Source organism: Pristiophorus japonicus, chromosome 2, assembly GCF_044704955.1.
Source record: "Pristiophorus japonicus isolate sPriJap1 chromosome 2, sPriJap1.hap1, whole genome shotgun sequence".
Classification (NCBI taxonomy): Eukaryota; Metazoa; Chordata; class Chondrichthyes; family Pristiophoridae; genus Pristiophorus; species Pristiophorus japonicus.
This window is the reverse complement of record NC_091978.1, coordinates 131,772,920-131,791,709: the sequence shown is the minus strand read 5'-3', so window position 1 is coordinate 131,791,709 and position 18,790 is coordinate 131,772,920.

Genomic DNA, 18,790 nt, shown 5'->3' with positions numbered 1-18,790 from the left:
ACAACCTCTACCACCTAGAAGGACAAGGGCAGCAGGTGCATGGGAACACCATCACCTCCCAAGTTCCCCTCCGAGTTGCACACCATCCTTCATCGTCAGTGTCAAAATCCTGGAACTCCCTCCCTAACAGGGAATACCTTCACCACATGGACTGCAGCCGTTCAAGAAGATGGCTCACCACCACCTTCCCCAGGACAATCGGGGATCGGCAATAAATGCTGGCCTTGCCAACGACTCACTGGGCAGTAGTTGGATAAATAGCTTAATTCTACAGCAGCAAATGTCAATTTCCAAGGATGCTTATGATCTGTCAAGCAGAAGCTTGACAGATCGCAAGTTCTGGGTTTTTGTGCATGCGCATCACATGCAGAAACCCAGAACTTGCGGGGCACTTACAATGGCATATATGCATATGTCATCATAGGTACCATAAAATCTGGGCCAGCGTTCTTTATATCTGAGTAGTTGTGTTATTTTGTGTATGGGAATCTTGTAATTTATAAATGAGATCTCTTTTTTAGGTATGAGGTTTCATTTTTTGTCTGGCAGCTCACATTATAATCATATGTGGCCCATTAATTGGTTATAACATGTGTATCTGGCTGTCATGTATGTACTTTTGGGATCACTAGCCACGAGATGGCGTCACTGTTGGAGGCGATTGGGCTGCACGCACGTGTGTGAAGCCCAAGTATAAAAGGCCAGCTATTTTGTACATTAGTCACTTTGGGCCTTAATAAAGCAGAGCCAAGGTCATACCTCTTGGAGTTAAACAGTACTCAGTCTAACAGTTATTGCATACACAACATTTGCTGATGAGGCAACAAGAACCTTTGCATGCAAAAATGAGCACAATTGGATTGTTGGAGTGATTTGTGGAAGGAGAAGTTCGGGCAGACTTTGTGAGCCGCTGAAGACAGTTCTTCGTGGCCAACAAAATGGAGGAGGTCGGCGACGCAGATCGGCGCTGGGCAGTGTTCCTCACGGTTTGCGATCCAAATATTTATGGTCTGATAAAGAATCTACTCCTGCCTGTGAGTCCAATAGAGAAGACGTATGAAGAATTGTGTACACTGGTACAGGACCACCTTAAGCTAGATGAAGGCATCATCATCTCGAGATACAGATTTTATACGCACGTTCGCTCAGAGGGCCAGAATGCGGTGGAATTCGTTGCCAACCTGAGACAACTAGCAGGACCGTGTAAGTTCGGGGCTGTGTTGGCAGACATACTCGGAACTGCTTCATGGCAACCGAGCCAAAGGTGGGCAGAGGAAACGTTTCAAGGACACCCTCAAAGCCTCCTTGATGAAGTGCAACATCCCCACCAGCAGCTGTGAATCCCTGGAGCAAGACCTGCCGAAGTGGAGGAAGAGCATCTGGGAGGGCGTTGAGCACCTTGAGTCTCATCGCCGAGAGCATGCAGAAGCCAAGTGCAGGCAGCGGAAGGAGCGTGCGGCAAACCAGTCACACACACCCTTTCCTTCAACGACTGTCTGTCCCACCTGTGACAGAGACTGTAATTCCCGTATTGGACTGTTCAGTTACCTAAGAACTCATTTCTGGAGTGGAAGCAAGTCTTCCTCGATTTCGAGGGACTGTCTATGATGGATGACCTGTACTACCTTATACTTATCTTCAATTGAATTTAATTTGCTACAGTACTACCTGATAGCAGGAAAGGGGTACTGAGGGAATGATCAGCCATGATCTTATTGAATGGTGGTGCAGGCTCGAAGGGCTGAATGGCCTACTCCTGCACTTATTTTCTAAGTTTCTATGTTTCTATCAAATTTTGTCTGGGTCTGATTGAAGAACCTATACACTAACCATGAAGAACATCATATCCTGAGAGGTACCATCTTGCAAGGTTATCTTCATTAAATATCTCAGGATCATACAGCAAAGAAGTAGGCCATTCAGCCTATTGTGCCAGTGCTTGCTCTCTGAAAGAACTGTCCAATTAGTCTCACTCCCCTGCTCTTTCCCCATAGCCATGCAATTTTTTTCCTTTTTAAGTATATATCCAATCCCTTTTGGAAGTTACTGTTGAATCTGTTTCCACAACCCTTTCAGGCAGTGCAGTCCAGACCCTAACTCACTGTGCAAAGAAACTTCTCGCCTCCCTCCTGGCTTTTTTGCCAATGATCTTAAATCTGTGTCTTCTGGTTACCAACCCACCCGTGAGTGTAAACAGTTTCCCCTTACTTACGCTTATCGAAACTCTTCATAATTTTGAACGCCTCTATTAAATCTCCCCTTAACCAACTCTGCTCTCAGGAGAACAATCCCAGCTTCTCCAGTCTCTCCACATAACAGAAGTCCCTCATTTCTATTATCATTCTTTTGAATTTCCTCTGCATCCTCTCCAAAGCCTTGACATCCTTCCTAAAGTGTGGTGCCCAGAATTGGGTGCAATTCTTCAGCTGAGGCCTAACCAGCAATATATAAATGTTTAACATAACTTCCTTGATACTCTGCCTCTATTTATAAAGCGAAGGATCCCATATGCTTTTGTAACAACTTTATGAATTTATCCTGCCACCTTCAAAGATTTGTGTATGTGAACCCCCAGGTCTCTCTGTTCCTGCACCCCCTTTAAAACTGTACCATTTAATTTATATTGCCTCTCTTCAGTCTTCCTTCCAAAATGCATCACTTCACACCCCTGTGTGTTAAATTTCATCTTCCATATGTCTGCCCAGTTCACCAGTCTGTAGTCTGCTCCTATCCTTCTCACTGTTAACTGCATTTTCAACTTTTATGTTATCTGCAAGCTTTGAAATTATGCTCTGTATACCCAAGTCTAGGTCATTAATATCTATCAAACTGAGCAGTGGTCCTAATGTCTTCAAATAAAATTAGAAATATCAATTTGGAAACTATTTTGTATCTTTATGCTACACAATATTGTTCTGACCATTATTCTTGAATCACATGGAAGATAAACATCAACACAGCCAGGTTGGGCCGAATGGCCTGTTTCTGTGTTGTAATTTCTATGTAATGCCATTTAATTTGTAGACAGAAAATAAAGTGCTGCATATTTTGTATCAACACATTTTTCCAATATCTACTTATTAAGGAAATCACACAGACTCATCAAGCTGCAGAGAAAACATGCTGTCTAAAAATTGGCACATTGACACTGGCATAATAAAGATGAATTTCCATTAACTGGGCATTCCTGTTCCTAAATATACAACCATTGACATGTCATAGCAATTTACCAGTTTTTATAAAGCAAGGTTTTGCTTCAGTTTTCATTATCACAGTAATATGCTGAAGTATAATTCACCTTCAAGTACATATCATTATGGGTTAAATTTACAATGTAACTTAAAACACCCTGGTGTCCATCTTCTATGACATTTGCTGCCCTTCTGTAAGTTGCAGTCTGACCTGGGCGTCATAGATGCGACACATTATCAGTTTTTAGTTGAATTGAACAGCAATGAATCACAGAAAAAAAGAGACTGCCAACTCATGCATATCTGTCTTTGGGCAGCAACTCCCTCACTAACTGATCTATGAAGACTTTCATAGGAACTGTGGACAGGTCTGGAGTTCCATTTTGCCCCTCTGCATGGCATTGATTGACTGCAATAGAAAAGAGGAATCCAAGAAATGCGTATACTGGGAAAAAAAGCAAACATCAAGCCACGCACAGGCACACAGATTTTTCCATTTGTAGATAGTACTAAAAGAAAACTACACTTGCAAGGGACCTACTTTCACATTTATCTTCAAGATTAGCCCACATCACTTTTGTAATGAAGAGCAGGTTGTTAAGAAAGCGAATAGCTAAAAAAAAAAGTTTCTAAATAAAATGTTTACCTCTTATTCATATAGAAAACTGTGGTATATGAAATCCATTCCACTTCTAATTGTAGGTGCCAGCCTAACTCAGAAGAGTATAGCCACAAACTTAGAAGAAGGAATGTGATAAATGTATCTGCAAATTAATAAGAGAATTGGATAAGTCCCTGGGGAAAATCTTAGATAGAGGGATATGCGTGATATGAGAAATGAGATTTCTTTGACAGTTGAGCCTGGAGAGCATCAGCTGTCTTTTCCTGTCCTGTACGATCCTATGTTCTTAAATTCAACCAACACCATCCAAAACAAATTAACTGGTCATTCATCTCATATCTTGTATCTACAACCTTTCTTTGCACAAACTACCTACATAACATAACATAAAGTACTCAATGGGTGCTTTGGGATGTCATGGGAATGTGATAAGGTGTTATATAAATGCAAGTTCTTTCCTAACATTGCTATCCAGATCATAGTAAAGCTTGAATGTGCATCTACTTTTCCTCTTTCTCTTTCATTGACCAAGGTAATAATGAGTTCCCCAAGACATTCAATATGTTACTCGCTCACCATTCATCTCCATCTGTTCCTGCCTCTCCCAGGTGCTTCAATCACTGGCAATGTTGAATACTACACACCAGCTCTCACATTTCTTGCATCTTAGTTTTATTTCTGCTCTTTTTCTCCCATCTGCCTTTCATTAAGTGACACATTTGCAGCTATGCCTCATTGTTTTTCCTATTACCAATATTGCTTCCCTATTGTAAAATCAAAGCTGCATTATACATTTTTGATAAATGTCCATCATTTCACAATTGGGGCTTTCAAATAACTTCCTGCCTAGCAATGCCATTCAAAATTAAGCAAAAAATTTTGTTTAACACTACTTTTTGTTGTGGTCACTATTGGAGACATGGTGATATGCAGGCACATTTGTTAATGGAGCCAGGAACAGTGGGGAGATGAGGAAATCACTCCTACACTCTTCAGACTCAGAAACTTTTCATTTTTGCCCATGCTGGCAACAGCTGTGCTTTATATTTCTCATTCTAACTTACCCTGAGTGCATTGCAAGTGTAAAAGCAGGAAACTCAGAGCTCTCATTATAATATGTAAATAAGTTCACTTGGGGCTCAGTGGACAGATGGGGAGAAAGGTCAAAAAGCACAAGGGAATTCTGTAGGATCAATTATGTGTGGAAAATCAGCGTAAAGAGCTTCTACCACATTTTTCTGCCAAAAATATGACTTGCTCTGATTATACACTGAAAAACAGTAGAATTCCTGGACTTATTGTTAGAGGCGAAGGTGAAGGGAGAAGCAGGGAGAGGTTTAAGAAGGTGGTCGGTAATAGAGAAAAGAATGATGGCAATGAAAAAATATCAGTTCAATTGAACTTGTAAATATAATTTTAAGATAATTGTCAAAAAAAAGCCAGAGGGGAGACGAGGAGAATGTTTTTATGCAGCGAGTTGTTATGATCGGGAATGCACTGCCAGAGAGGGTGGTGGAAGCAAATTCAATAGTAACCTTCTAAAGAAAATTGGATATAGACTTGAAAAGGAAAAATTTGTAGGGCTATGAGGAGGGAGAAGGGGTGTGGGACAAATTAGATAGTGTGTTCAAAGAGCCAACACAGGCACAATGGGCCAAAGGGCCTCTTCCTGTGTGTGTGTGTGAGATTCCATGATTCTATAATAATGATAGATATAGGGCTTGACTTTCCACCTCATATCACCCATATATCACCCAAAACGGACATCTATCGCCCATTTTGAGCAAAAAATGGAAACCCAGGCCTCAACATCGCCGTAAAATTAAGCCCCCAAGTTTCAGCTCATTTCGCCAAGCTGATTGCCTGCACATCGTCGATTTGAACTTCCGGCACATTTTCATCACATTACCGGGCTGATCGCTCGCCGAGAACATCGCTGTATAATAGTTGCTTTTCCCGGGCTTCCTGACCGAACTGGGCACTATGGACGCCATTTTGAATTTCAGAGGAAGGGAGGAGGCAGCTAAAAAAATCGAGCTAAGAAATTTGAGCGTTATTTAAGGGTCTTTTATAGATAGATCCACTCATATTTATACTTATATTTAATTGTACTAATAGTCGCTTAGTAGATTAGGCATTTTTTACTGAAAAGTGCATTTATAGCAAGTGAAAATAATTATTGATAGTGATGGGGCTTATGCTTTCTATGCCATTACTTGTAACTGCTCACACGCTGGTTTCTGAAAGGATCAATCGAAGAGGTGGCAGAGTAATGCGTAGACAGAGACAGAGGAGACAGTGGAGGCGAGCGTACAGCTGACGAAGGTACAAAGAAACGCAATCTTACCTCAACGTGTCTGAAAACGCGTGTCTTAGGAGGCTGTGCTTCAGGAAGGAGGTCATCGATGAGATTTGCCATCTCATCAAAGGGGATCTGCAGCCTTCCAGCACCATCAGAACTGCACTGCCCTTTGAGGTGAAGATTACTGCAGCACTATCCTTCTATGCTTCGGGATCCTTTCAGGCTTCAACTGGTGACATCTGCCATATCTCTCAGCATGCCACACACTACTCCATTCAGCAGGTGACTGAAGCCCTTTATGTTCACAGGATGGACTTTATAAGCTTCCCTATGACCAGGGAGGCACAGACCGGGAAGGCTTTGGGTTTCTCGAGAACAGCAAACTTACCCTAGACTACACGTTCATTGCCCTGAAAGCCCTTTTACAGAATACGGAGGTGTTTTGTAACAGAAAGGGATTCCACTCCCTGAATGTGCAGCTTGTTGTTGACCACAACCAAATAATTATGACAGTAAATGCTACATTTCCAGGCAGCATCCATGATGCACACATCCTACGTGAGAGTGCTATCCCTGACCTGTTTGTCAATCAGCCAGAAGGTCACAGTTGGATGCTGGGGGATAAGGGATATGGTCTTGCCAGCTGGTTGATGACCCCACTGCGTAATCCCGTCACTGAAGCAGAGAAACGTTACAATGAAAGCCACATAGCGACACGCAACATCATCGAAAAGACAATTAGAGTCCTAAAGCAGCGTTTCAGACCACTCTGGAGGCAGCTTACAGTACCACCCTGACCAAGTTGCTGAGTTTATTATGGTGTGTTGTATGCTGCATAACCTAGCTATAAGTAGAGGACAAGTAATGCCAGATCTGGCTGCAGGTCCACCTCCAGAAGGAGGGGAGACAGAAGAGCCAGCTGGCGGGGAGCAAGAGGAGGAGGAGGCGGAAGAGGAGGTTTATGAGGACCTCGGTGAGGCCAATCAGCCTGGCAATCTAGCCATGGTCCCACCCCCCACCCCCCCGAAGACCAGTACCCTGTGGGAGTTACGCGGCTGCTAAGCTGTTGCGTCAGCAGTTCATTTATGAACGCTTTGCATGAGCTTTCATTGGGGATAGGAACATTTACATTTACAGTTACGGTTAAATAAAAGTTACATTTGCGTTGCGTTTTTGTCTTGTCTGCACTGGCCTGGCCTTTGTTGTACAACATTTGCATTAATGCTTAACTTAAGTAAACTTATGTTATTATAAGAGGATGCACAACAAATGAAGAACAATTGTTAAAATGTTAATTTTTTTTTTAAACTGCTTAATTTAACTATAAGAGAATGCACAATTGTTAAATTCAGTAAAAAATGTTACTTAAAACAATGAATTTAAAAAAAAATTATCAACACCCTCTCTTCCCCCCCCCCCCCCCCCCCCCCGCCCCCCTCCGGTCCCCCGTCCCCCCAAACAACTATGAACGCACATGAACTATAAAAAATTTAACATTAACATTGAAAAAACAACACCCCTCCCTACCTGCGGTCACGTTTCCCTCCAGGTCCTTTACCATCCCGTGTTTTAACACCTCCCGCCTGTTTTGGTCCCCGCAGACCAAGACGATGCTGGTGTGCAGCGGGCGACGGCAAGACTTCCTGCCATGGTGGAGGTGTTGGAGTGGAAGACGAAGCTGGCTGTTCGTCTTCCGAATCAAGAGTAAGTGTATCCTCTGTACTCACTTGAGTGCTAGGGTTGTACTGAGACCCAACACGACACCTTGGGGTGCAGTGCCATGTCCAGCCAGCAGTTCATGCCGAAGGGCATTGGTTGCGACGGTCTGCTCTCACAATCCCTCCAGGGTCTGCCGTGCTAACCCCACTTGCATAGCAGACACCTCAGAAAAGTCAGACGAGAACTGATTGAACCCCTGGAAAAGCTCACGACCTATTGCGACCGTCTCCGAGCACAGAGAGATGAAGCCCTCCATCTGCTCGTCCGAAATAGGCGATTGCTGACCTCGCTGATCCGGTCTCCGTGGGGTCGGCGTGCGCAAGATAATGTGCCTTGGCATTGCCAGCTGCACACCGCTTGGTCCCGGTGCCTCTTCTATCTCCATTAAATTACCGCAGGTTCATCCCCCCGCCCCCTCCACTGCTACTGGTGCTCCTCCTCCTCCTCCTCTACCTCCATGAGCTCAGTGGTGTTCAAAATGTTCTCCAGTTCATCCTCCTCCACCTCCTCCTCCTCCTGCTCTTCCGCAGGTGCTGGTTGCACCTCAATCAGCCTCTTAGGATGACCTTAAAAACACATATGACCTTATTACAGAGCTTATAAGAACATAATGGTGCACATTGACGAGAGACATTACATATCAATACATTTCACTACCCCAGAAAGCTGTAGCGGCTGCATCCCCTGCATCCTCTGCTTCTTATGAACAAAGGTTGCATAACATGACATGACATGACATCATTCGTATATTGCATTTTGCATTATAATTACAGGACATTACATTACTCACGAGACGCATAGCTGGGCTCCACCAGACCACGGATGGTGGCCGAACGGGTTTCGTGGCCCACGAGCGCGGTTGCACACTCCTCCAGGTCATCAGCGGTTGAAGCTGAGCAGCGCCCCCCTCCCCTGGTGCGCCTCTGCTCAGCCCGATTGATTGATATCTTCTTCTGCAAATGAGAATTCTGCATCAATACAATATAAAATGCAACTTACTCTTGCTGTAGCTACCAAGCTGTTCCAGCATTTCCGGCACTGGTCCGACCCCCTCGCCTCATGGGATGTGGAGGACACCACCGCAGCGATCTCCACAAAAATGTTTCTATAACCTTGGAGTGGGGGTTTCCCGTGCGCACCCCGAGTCAGTTCGGCCTACCAGGAATGGACCTCAATTCACTAGGGCCTCATTGGCCTCGTCACTAAAGGACTTTGCCCTCTTTCTCTCCCCCTCAGCATCATGATGCAAATCCAACATTCTTAAAAAATGTTTTGAAATATTGCAAAGTGTTTACAAAAAAATACTTAAATATTGCAAAGTGTTTACAATTAAAGTACTTATTTAAACTCTTTCACAATTAAACCACTTATTAAACTCTTTCTCTATCACTGCCTTCTTCCTCTCTCTCTCTCTCTGCCCCTCCCTGTGCCTTCTGCGCATGTGTGGATGACCCCTGACCTCCCAAAACACGGGAAAACCAGTCAAGTAAACAGGAAGAGGCCTTTTTTTTTAAATCGCAAGCGCAGTAGGCCATTGCTAGGGAAGCTTTGGCCTTCCACATCGCTGGCCGTTCGATGGGCGAACGTCACATCGCCCATTTCACATCGCTGGCCTAGAGCCAAGTGGAAAATCAATATCCAAAAAATGAGCTATGTCCCAGCGATCAGTAAGGCTGAGACATCGTACATCGCTGGTCCATCGTCCATTTTTTGGGCGACAGACAGCAAAGTGGAAAGTCTAGTCCATAATTTTATATAAATATATTTTTATATATTGTGTGGGTGCGTATTTTTCAATGGTTTTTAGATATCTTTAAATCATTCTTAGAGACTTCCCAATGATAAAGTTTGTCTGAGATAAATTAAGTTCACAATTTTTCAAAATAAATTTGATACACAGCTTGTTTTTCCTCTTCCTGTGTCAGTTGTGCTGTTTACACACCACAAAATTCCTCAGGGATTATCCTGATCAGCTGATGTAATTTAGCTGGAAGATCGACAGAAACATCGAAACATAGAAAATAGGTGCAGAAATAGACCATTCGGCCCTTCGGGCCTGCACCACCATTCAATAAGATCATGACTGATTATTTCCTCAGTACCCCTTTCCTGCTTTCTCTCCATACCCCTTGATCCCTTTAGCCGTAATGGCCATATCTAACTCCCTCTTGAATATATCCAATGAACTGGCACCAACAACTCTCTGCGGCAGGGAATTCCACAGGTTAATAACTCTCTGAGTGAAGAAGTTTCTCCTCATCTCAGTCCTAAATGGCCTACCCCTTATCCTAAGACTGTGTCCCCTGGTTCTGGACTTCCCCAACATTGGGAACATGTCCAGTCCCGTCAGAATCTTATACGTTTCTATGAGATCCCCTCTCATCCTTCTAAACGCCAGTGTATAAAGGCCCAGTTGATCCAGTCTCTCCTCATATGTCAGTCCAGCCATCCCTGGAATCAGTCTGGTGAACCTTCACTGCCCTCCCTCAATAGAAAGAACATCCTTCCTCAGATTAGGAGACCAAAACTGAACACAATATTCCAGGTGAGGCCTCACCAAGGCCCTGTACAACTGCAGTAAGACCTCCCTGCTCCTATACTCAAATTCCCTAGCTATGAAGGCCAACATGCCATTTGCATTCTTCACTGCCTGCTGCACCTGCATGCCAACTTTCAATGACTGATGAACCATGACACCCAGGTCTCGTTGCACCTTCCCTTTTCTTAATCTGCCGCCATTCAGATAATATTCTGCCTTCGTGTTTTTGCCACCAAAGTGGATAACCTCACATTTATCCACATTATACTGCATCTGCCATGCATTTGCCCACTTACCAAACCTGTCCAAATCACCCTGCAGCCTCTTAGCGTCCTCCTTACAGCTCACACCGCCACCCAGTTTAGTGTCATCTGCAAACTTGGAGATATTACACTCAATTCCTTCATCCAAATCATTAATGTATATTGTAAAGAGATGAGATCCCAGCACTGAGCTCTGCGGCACTCCACTAGTCACTGCCTCCCATTCCGAAAAGGACCCATTTATCCCGACTCTCTGCTTCCTGTCTGCCAACCAATTCTCTATCCACCCCCAATATCATGTGATTTGATTTTGCACACCAATCTCTTATGTGGGAACTTGTCAAAGGCCTTTTGAAAGTCCAAATACACCACATCCACTGGTTCTCCCTTGTCCACTCTATTAGTTACATCCTCAAAAAAATTCCAGAAGATTTGTCAAGCATGATTTCCCTTTCATAAATCCATGCTGACTTGGACCGATTCTGTCACTGCTTTCCAAATGCGTTGCTATTTCATCCTTAATAATTGATTCCAACATTTTCCCCACTACTGATGTCAGGCTAACCGGTCTATAAATACCAGTTTTCTCTCTCCCTCCTTTTTTAAAAAGTGGTGTTACATTAGCTACCCTCCAGTCCATAGGAACTGATCCAGAGTCTTTAGACTGTTGGAAAATGATCACCAATGCATCCACTATTTCTAGGGACACTTCTTTAAGTACTCTGGGATGCAGACAATCAGGCCTCAGGGATTTATCGGCCGTCAATCCCATTAATTTCCCCAACACAATTTTCTGCCGAATAATATCCTTCAGTTCCTCCTTCTCACCAGACCCTCGGTCCCCTAGTACATCCGGAAGACACATCCGGAAGGTTATTTGTGTCTTCCTTCGTGAAGACAGAACCAAAGTATTTGTTCAATTGGTCTGCCATTTCTTTGTTCCCCATTATAAATTCACCTGAGTCCGACTGCAAGGGACCTACGTTTGTCTTCACTAATCTTTTTCTTTTCACACATCTATAGAAGCTTTTGCAGTCAGTTTTTATGTTCCCGGCAAGCTTCCTCTCGTACTCTATTTTCCCTCTCCTAATTAAACCCTTTGTCCTTCCCTGCTGAATTCTAAATTTCTCCCAGTCCTCAGGTTTGCTGCTTTTTCTGGCCAATTTATATGCCTCTTCCTTGGATCTAACACTATCCTTAATTTCCCTTGTTAGCCACGGTTGAGCCACCTTCCCCGTTTTATGTTTACTCCAGACAGGGATGTGCAATTGTTGAAGTTCATCCATGTGATCTTTAAATGTTTGCCATTGCCCTTCCACCGTCAACCCTTTAAGTATCATTTGCCAGTCTATTCTAGCCAATTCACGCCTCATACCGTCGAAGTTAGCTTTCCTTAAGTTCAGGACACTAGTTTCAAAATTAACGGTGTCACTCTCCATCTTAATAAAGAATTCTACCATATTATGGTCACTCTTCCCCAAGGGGCCTCACACAACAAGATTGCTAATTGGTCCCTTCTCATTACACATCACCCAGTCTAGGATGGCCAGCTCTCGAGTTGGTTCCTCGACATATTGGTCTAGAAAACCATCCCTAATACACTCCAGGAAATCCTCCTCCACCGCATTGCTACCAGTTTGGTTAGCCCAATCTATATGTAAATTAAAGTCGCCGATGATAACTGCTGTACCTTTATTGCACGCATCCCTAATTTCTTGTTTGATGCTGTCCACAACCTCATTACTACTGTTTGGTAGCCTGTGCACAACTCCCACTAGCGTTTTCTGCCCTTTGGTATTCCGTAGCTCCACCCATACCGATTCCACATCATCCAGGCTAATGTCCTTCCTTACTATTGCATTAATTTCCTCTTTAACCAGCAATGCCACCCCAGCTCCTTTTCCTTTATGTCTATCCTTCCTGAATGTTGAATACCCCTGGATGTTGAGTTCCCAACCTTGGTCACCCTGGAGCCATGTCTCCGTGATGCCAATTGCATCATACCCATTAACTGCTATCTGCGCAGTTAATTCGTCCACCTTATTCCGAATACTCCTTGCATTGAAGCACAGAGCCTTCAGGCTTGTCTTTTTAACATCCTTTGCCCCTTTAGGATTTTGTTGTAATGTGACCCTTTTTGCTTTTTGCCTTGGGTTTCTCTGCCCTCCACTTTTACTTTTCTTCTTTCTATCTTTTGCTTCTGCCCCCATTCTACTTCACTGTGTCTCCCTGTCCCCACCAAACAGTAGTAATGAGGTTGGGGACAGCATCAAACAAGAAATTAGGGATGCGTGCAATAAAGGTACAGCAGTTATCATGGGCGACTTCAATCTACATATTGACTGGGCTAACCAAACTGGTAGCAATGCGGTGGAGGAGGAGTTCCTGGAGTATATAAGGGATGGTTTTCTCGACCAATATGTTGAGGAACCAACTGGAGGGCTGGCCATCCTCGACTGTGATGTGTAATGAGAAGGGACTAATTAACAATCTTGTTGTGCGAGGCCCCTTGGGAAAGAGTAACCATAATATGGGAGAATTCTTTATTAAGATGGAGAGTGACACAGTTAATTCAGAGACTAGGGCCCTGAACTTAAGGAAAGGTAACTTCAATGGTATGAGACGTGAATTGGCTAGAATAGATAGGCGCGTGATACTTAAAGGGTTGACGGTGGATAGGCAATCGCAAACATTTAAAGATCACATGGATGAACTGCAACAATTGTACATCCCTGCCTGGAGTAAAAACAAAACTGGGAAGGTGGCTCAACCGTGGCTAACAAGGGAAATTAGGGATAGTGCTAAATCCAAAGAAAAGGCATATAAATTGGCCAGAAAAAGCAACAAACCTGAGGACTGGGAGAAATGTAGAATTCAGCAGAGAAGGACAAAGGTTTTAATGAGGCAGGGGAAAATAGATTATGAGAGGAAGCTTGCTGGGAACATAAAAACTGACTGCTAAAGCTTCTATAGATATATGAAGAGAAAAAGATTAGTGAAGGCAAACGTAGGTCCCTTGCAATCAAAATCAGGTGAATTTATAATGGGGAACAAAGAAATGGCAGACCAATTGAACAAATACTTTGGTTCTGTCTTCACGAAGGAAGACACAAATAACCTTCCGGAAGTACTGGGGGGCCGAGAGTCGAGTGAGAAGGAGGAACTGAAGGAAATCCTTATTAGTCAGGAAATTGTGTTATGGAAATTGATGGGATTGAAGGCTGATAAATCCCTAGGGCCTGATAGTCTGCATCCCAGAGTACTTAAAGAAGTGGCCCGAGAAATAGTGGATGCATTGGTGATCATTTTCCAACAGTCTATCGACTCTGGATCAGTTCCTATGGACTGAAGGGTAGCTAATGTAACAGCACTTTTTAAAAAAGGAGGGAGAGATAAAACAGGGAATTATAGACAGGTTAGCCTGACATCAGTAGTGAGGAAAATGTTGGAATCAATTATTAAAGATGAAATAGCAGCATATTTGGAAAGCAGTGACAGGACCGGCCCAAGTCAGCATGGATTTATGAAAGGGAAATCATGCTTGACAAATCTTCTGGAATTTTTTGAAGATGTAACAAGTAGAGTGGACAAGGGAGAACCAGTGAATGTGGTGTATTTGGACTTTCAAAAGGCTTTTGACAAGGTCCCACACAAGAGATTGGTGTGCAAAATTAAAACACATGGTGTTGGGGGTAATGTATTGACGTGGATAGAGAAATGCTTGGCAGACAGGAAGCAGAGAGTAGGAATAAACAGGTCCTTTTCAGAATGGCAGGCAGTGGGGTGCTGCAGGGCTCAGTGCTGGGACCCCAGCTATTTACAATATACATCAATGACTTAGATGAAGGAATTGAGTGTAATATCTCCACGTTTGCAGATGACACTAAACTGGGTGGCGGTGTGAGCTGTAAGGAGAATGCTCATTGGCTGCAGGGTGACTTGGGACAGGTTAGGTGAGTGGGCAAATGCATGGCAGATGCAGTATAATGTGGATAAATGTGAGGTTATCCACTTTGGTGGCAAAAACACGAAGGCAGAATATTATCTGATTGGCGGCAGATTAGGAAAAGGGGAGGTGCAACGAGACCTGGGTGTCATGGTATATCTATCATTGAAAGTTGGCATGCAGGTGCAGCAGGCGGTGAAGAAGGCAAATGGCATGTTGGCCTTCATAGCCAGGGGATTTGAGTATAGGAGCAGAGAGATTTTACTGCAGTTGTACAGGGCCTTGATGAGGCTTCACCTGGAATATTGTGTTCAGTTTTCATCTCCTAATCTGAGGAAGGATGTTCTTGCTATTGAGGGAGTGTAGCGAAGGTTCACCAGACTGATTCCTGGGATGGCAGGACTGACATATGAGGAAAGACTGGATCAACTGGGCCTGTATTCGCTGGAGTTTAGAAGGATGAGATGGGATCTCATAGAAACATATAAAATTCTGACGGGACTGGACAGGTTAGATGCAGGAAGAATGTTCCCGATGTTGGAGGAGTCCAGAACCAGAGGTCACAGTCTAAGGATAATGGGTAAGCCATTTAGGACTGAGATGAGGAGAAACTTCTTCACTCAGAGAGTTGTTAACCTGTGGAATTCCCTACCGCAGAGAGTTGTTGATGCCAGTTCATTAGATATATTCAAGAGGGAGTTAGATACGGCCCTGATGGCTAAAGGGATCAAGGGGTATGGAGAGAAAGGAGGAAAGAGGTACTGAGATGAATGATCAGCCATGATCTTATTGAATGGTGGTGCAGGCTCAAAGGGCCGAATGGCCTACACCTGCACCTACTTTCTATGTTTCTATGTTTCTATGTTTCTGTCACTCCCCACCAGCACTATTTAAAGGGAACAACTACTTACAGGTTAGTTGCTGGTTGATTTCTTCTGGCTGTTCGTATAATTCTACATGTTTTTGGTGCTTTCCATAGTCGTTTCAAGTTTCAGAAGTCTACCGGAAGTGGCGTGGGAGGTGCTGAAGCTTTTTCCAACTTCAAAGCTTCTGCACAAACCAGTTGTGCCAAGACATGGTACACTCGTTTTTTTTTAATTCATTGGATGTGGGCGTCGCTGGAAAAGCCAGAATTTATTGCCCATCCCTAACTGCCTTTGAGAAGGTCATGGTGAGCTGCCTACTTGAACCATTTCAATTTGTGAGGTGAGGGTACTCCCACATGCTATTAGGTAGGGAGTTCCAGGATTTTGACCCAGCGACGATGAAGGAACAGCGATATATTTTCAAATCGGATGGCTTGGAGGGGAACTTGGAGGTGGTGGTGTTCCCATGTGTCTTCTGCCCTTGTCCTTCTAGGTCATCACAATTCCCCAGATATTAATGAGGAAGACTTTGCACGATCAACTGGGCATGCCTTTGTCATGTCCGAAGCCAATACCAGGAGGTCTGACAAGTTTTATTTGTATTATTGTTTTTCATAGTGATCTGGTACAGTGAATGGCTTGCTAGGCCATTTCAGAGGGCAGTTAACAGTCAACCACATTGCTATTGGTTTGGAGTCACATATAGGCCGGACCAGGTAAGGATGGCAGATTTCCTTCCCTGAAGGACATTATTGAACCAGATGGGTTTTTACGACAATTTGATAGTTTCACGGTCACCACTACTGTCATGCATGTTATCTCCATGTAACCGTAACCTTCATGTAACAACACTGTACACTATATACACCTAAGAAATGCACACCTTGAGCACAGGGGGTGAACTTGTGGGAGACACTCCTCACCTGGTCATCCAGGTATATAATGGGAGGTCCCACGCAGGGTCATCACTTCTTGGTCCTGTGAATAAAGGTACAGGTCACAGAGTGACCTTGTCTCCAGTATGTGCCTCGTGTTGATTTACAGTAGAGTGTAAGGATACAACAACTACTGATACTAGCTTTTTATTCCAGATTTATTAAATTAACTGAATTTAATTTTCCCAGCTGTCATGGTGAGATTTGAACTCAGGGTGTTCAGGGAGCAATTTTGCTACCTGAACCTCAGCGAGGAACAATGTGTGAAACATCTGCGCTTCAGTAAGGACGTCCTCACTGAAATCTGCCACCTGCTGCAGCCACAACTCTAACCTTAAAGCAGGGCAAAGACGGCATTGTCAGTGGCTGTGAACTTTTATCTGTCTGGCTCCTTCGAAGCTGGTGCCGGAGATATTAGCAACATGTCACAGTTTGCTGTCTGTCCATTGATTCACGAGGGAGGTCACTAAGACTCTCTATTCAAAGAGAGCTAACTTCTTTTAATTCTCTCTTGCCAGAGACAAGCAGGCGGAGCAAGCACAAGGGTTTTCTAGGATTGTAGGCTTCCTCATGGTGCAGGGTGCCATTGACTGCACAAGCATTGCTTTGTGGACATCGAATATGAACTCTGCCATGTACCAAAACCAAAAGAGATTCCACTCCCTCAATGCCCAGCTGGTGTGTGACCATAGGCAGCAAATCATGCAGGTCAATGCCTGGTATCTTAGCAGCAGTCATGATAACTTCATTCTGCGCCAGTCCACTGTGCTAGCTGTATTTCAGCCACCACAGCAAACCACTGACAACATGGCTCATGACTCCAGTTTGGAACCCACGCACACACAATGTGACCTATGTTGCCACAAAAAATGTGATACAGCAGACCATTGGCATGCTGAAGCATAGATTCCGCTGCCTGGACCGAGCTGGAAGAGCCCTGCAGTACTAAACGGGTCTAAAGATTCATGGTGATCTGCTGCATGCTGTGCAACATTGCTATCATGAGGAGATGGCCCTTGCCCTAAGCTGTCGGGCAAGAAGTTGTGGAGCGCGAGCACAAGGAGGAGGAGGATTGAGGTTTGGTTAACGGACAGAAAACAGAGAGTAGGAATAAACAGGTCATTTTCAGGTTGGCAGACTGTAACTAGTGGGGTACTGCAAGGATCAGTGCTTGGGCCCCAGCTATTCACAATCTATATCAATGATTTGGATGATGGGACCAAATGTAATACATCCAAGTTTGCTGATGATACAAAGCTAGGTGGGAATGTAAGTTGTGAGGAGGATGGAAAGAGGCTTCAAATGGATACAGACAGGTGAAGTGAGTGGGCAAGAACATGGCAAATGGAATATAATGTGGAGAAATGTGAAGTTATCCACTTTGGTAGGAAAAATAGAAAAGCAGAGTATTTTTTTAAATGGTGGGAGATTAGGAAATGTTGGATATTCAGAGGGACCTGGGTGTCCTTGTACATAAATCGCTGAAAGTTTACATGCAGGTACAGCAAGTAATTAGAAAAGCAAATGATATGTTGGCCTTTATTACAAGAGGATTTGAGTATAAGAGTAAAGGGGGCCGATACTGCCCTCTAACGAAAAAGTGGCGCACTCACCGGTTTTGTAGTTTTATCTCCGTCCCAATCCATAGAGCGGAGACTCGATCGATAGCTGTTTGTTTATTTTTTTTTGGTCGGGGCAGTGTTGCCCTTAGATCGGAGCGGCTGTCATTCCGAGTCATCGGCGTCGCGCTGATGTCAGTGCGACGCGGACGTGCCGTGTCACGCTAACGCGTCACAATGTCCCTCCCCTTCAGTTAAAGGGGAGGGCTGCTATGAGTACCAGGGAGGGTTTCAGCTGGGCCAGCGGCCTGACACCCAAGAAGGGGTGCCAGGTTGCCTGTTGCCGGCCCAACCAAACCCATGTCCATCATTGTCGGGCCGAACTCAGCGTCGGCCGGCAATTAAAATAAAATGGAGGCACCGGCAGAGTGCCCTCCCTTTTAAAGGCGCACCGTCCAGGCACATACAGCTTCTCGCAGGGGAAAGCTGTCAGTGGCACCGACCGGCGATTGCTCCACTCCCGCGGGGCAATTTCCTACGGGGCAATTTTCCGCGGGGGTCGGAAAGGGGTCGCCATGTGCCCGACGGGTGGCAGCGCACATGGTGCAGAAACTCTTTCCAGCCGCTCCCGGTCTGGGGGTAATTTAAGATGCGACAGCACATCCGTCTGCCCCTGCTTGGTAAGACCTATCTGCTTCATTACCACCTCTTAGAGATGATAATATGCCTTAAAGAGGTGGGCAATTTTGACCCTAAGATGTCTTACTGCAATTATATAGGGCCCTAGTGAGACACATCTGGAATATTGTGTAAAGTTTGGTCTCCTTACCTTAGGAATGATATATTCG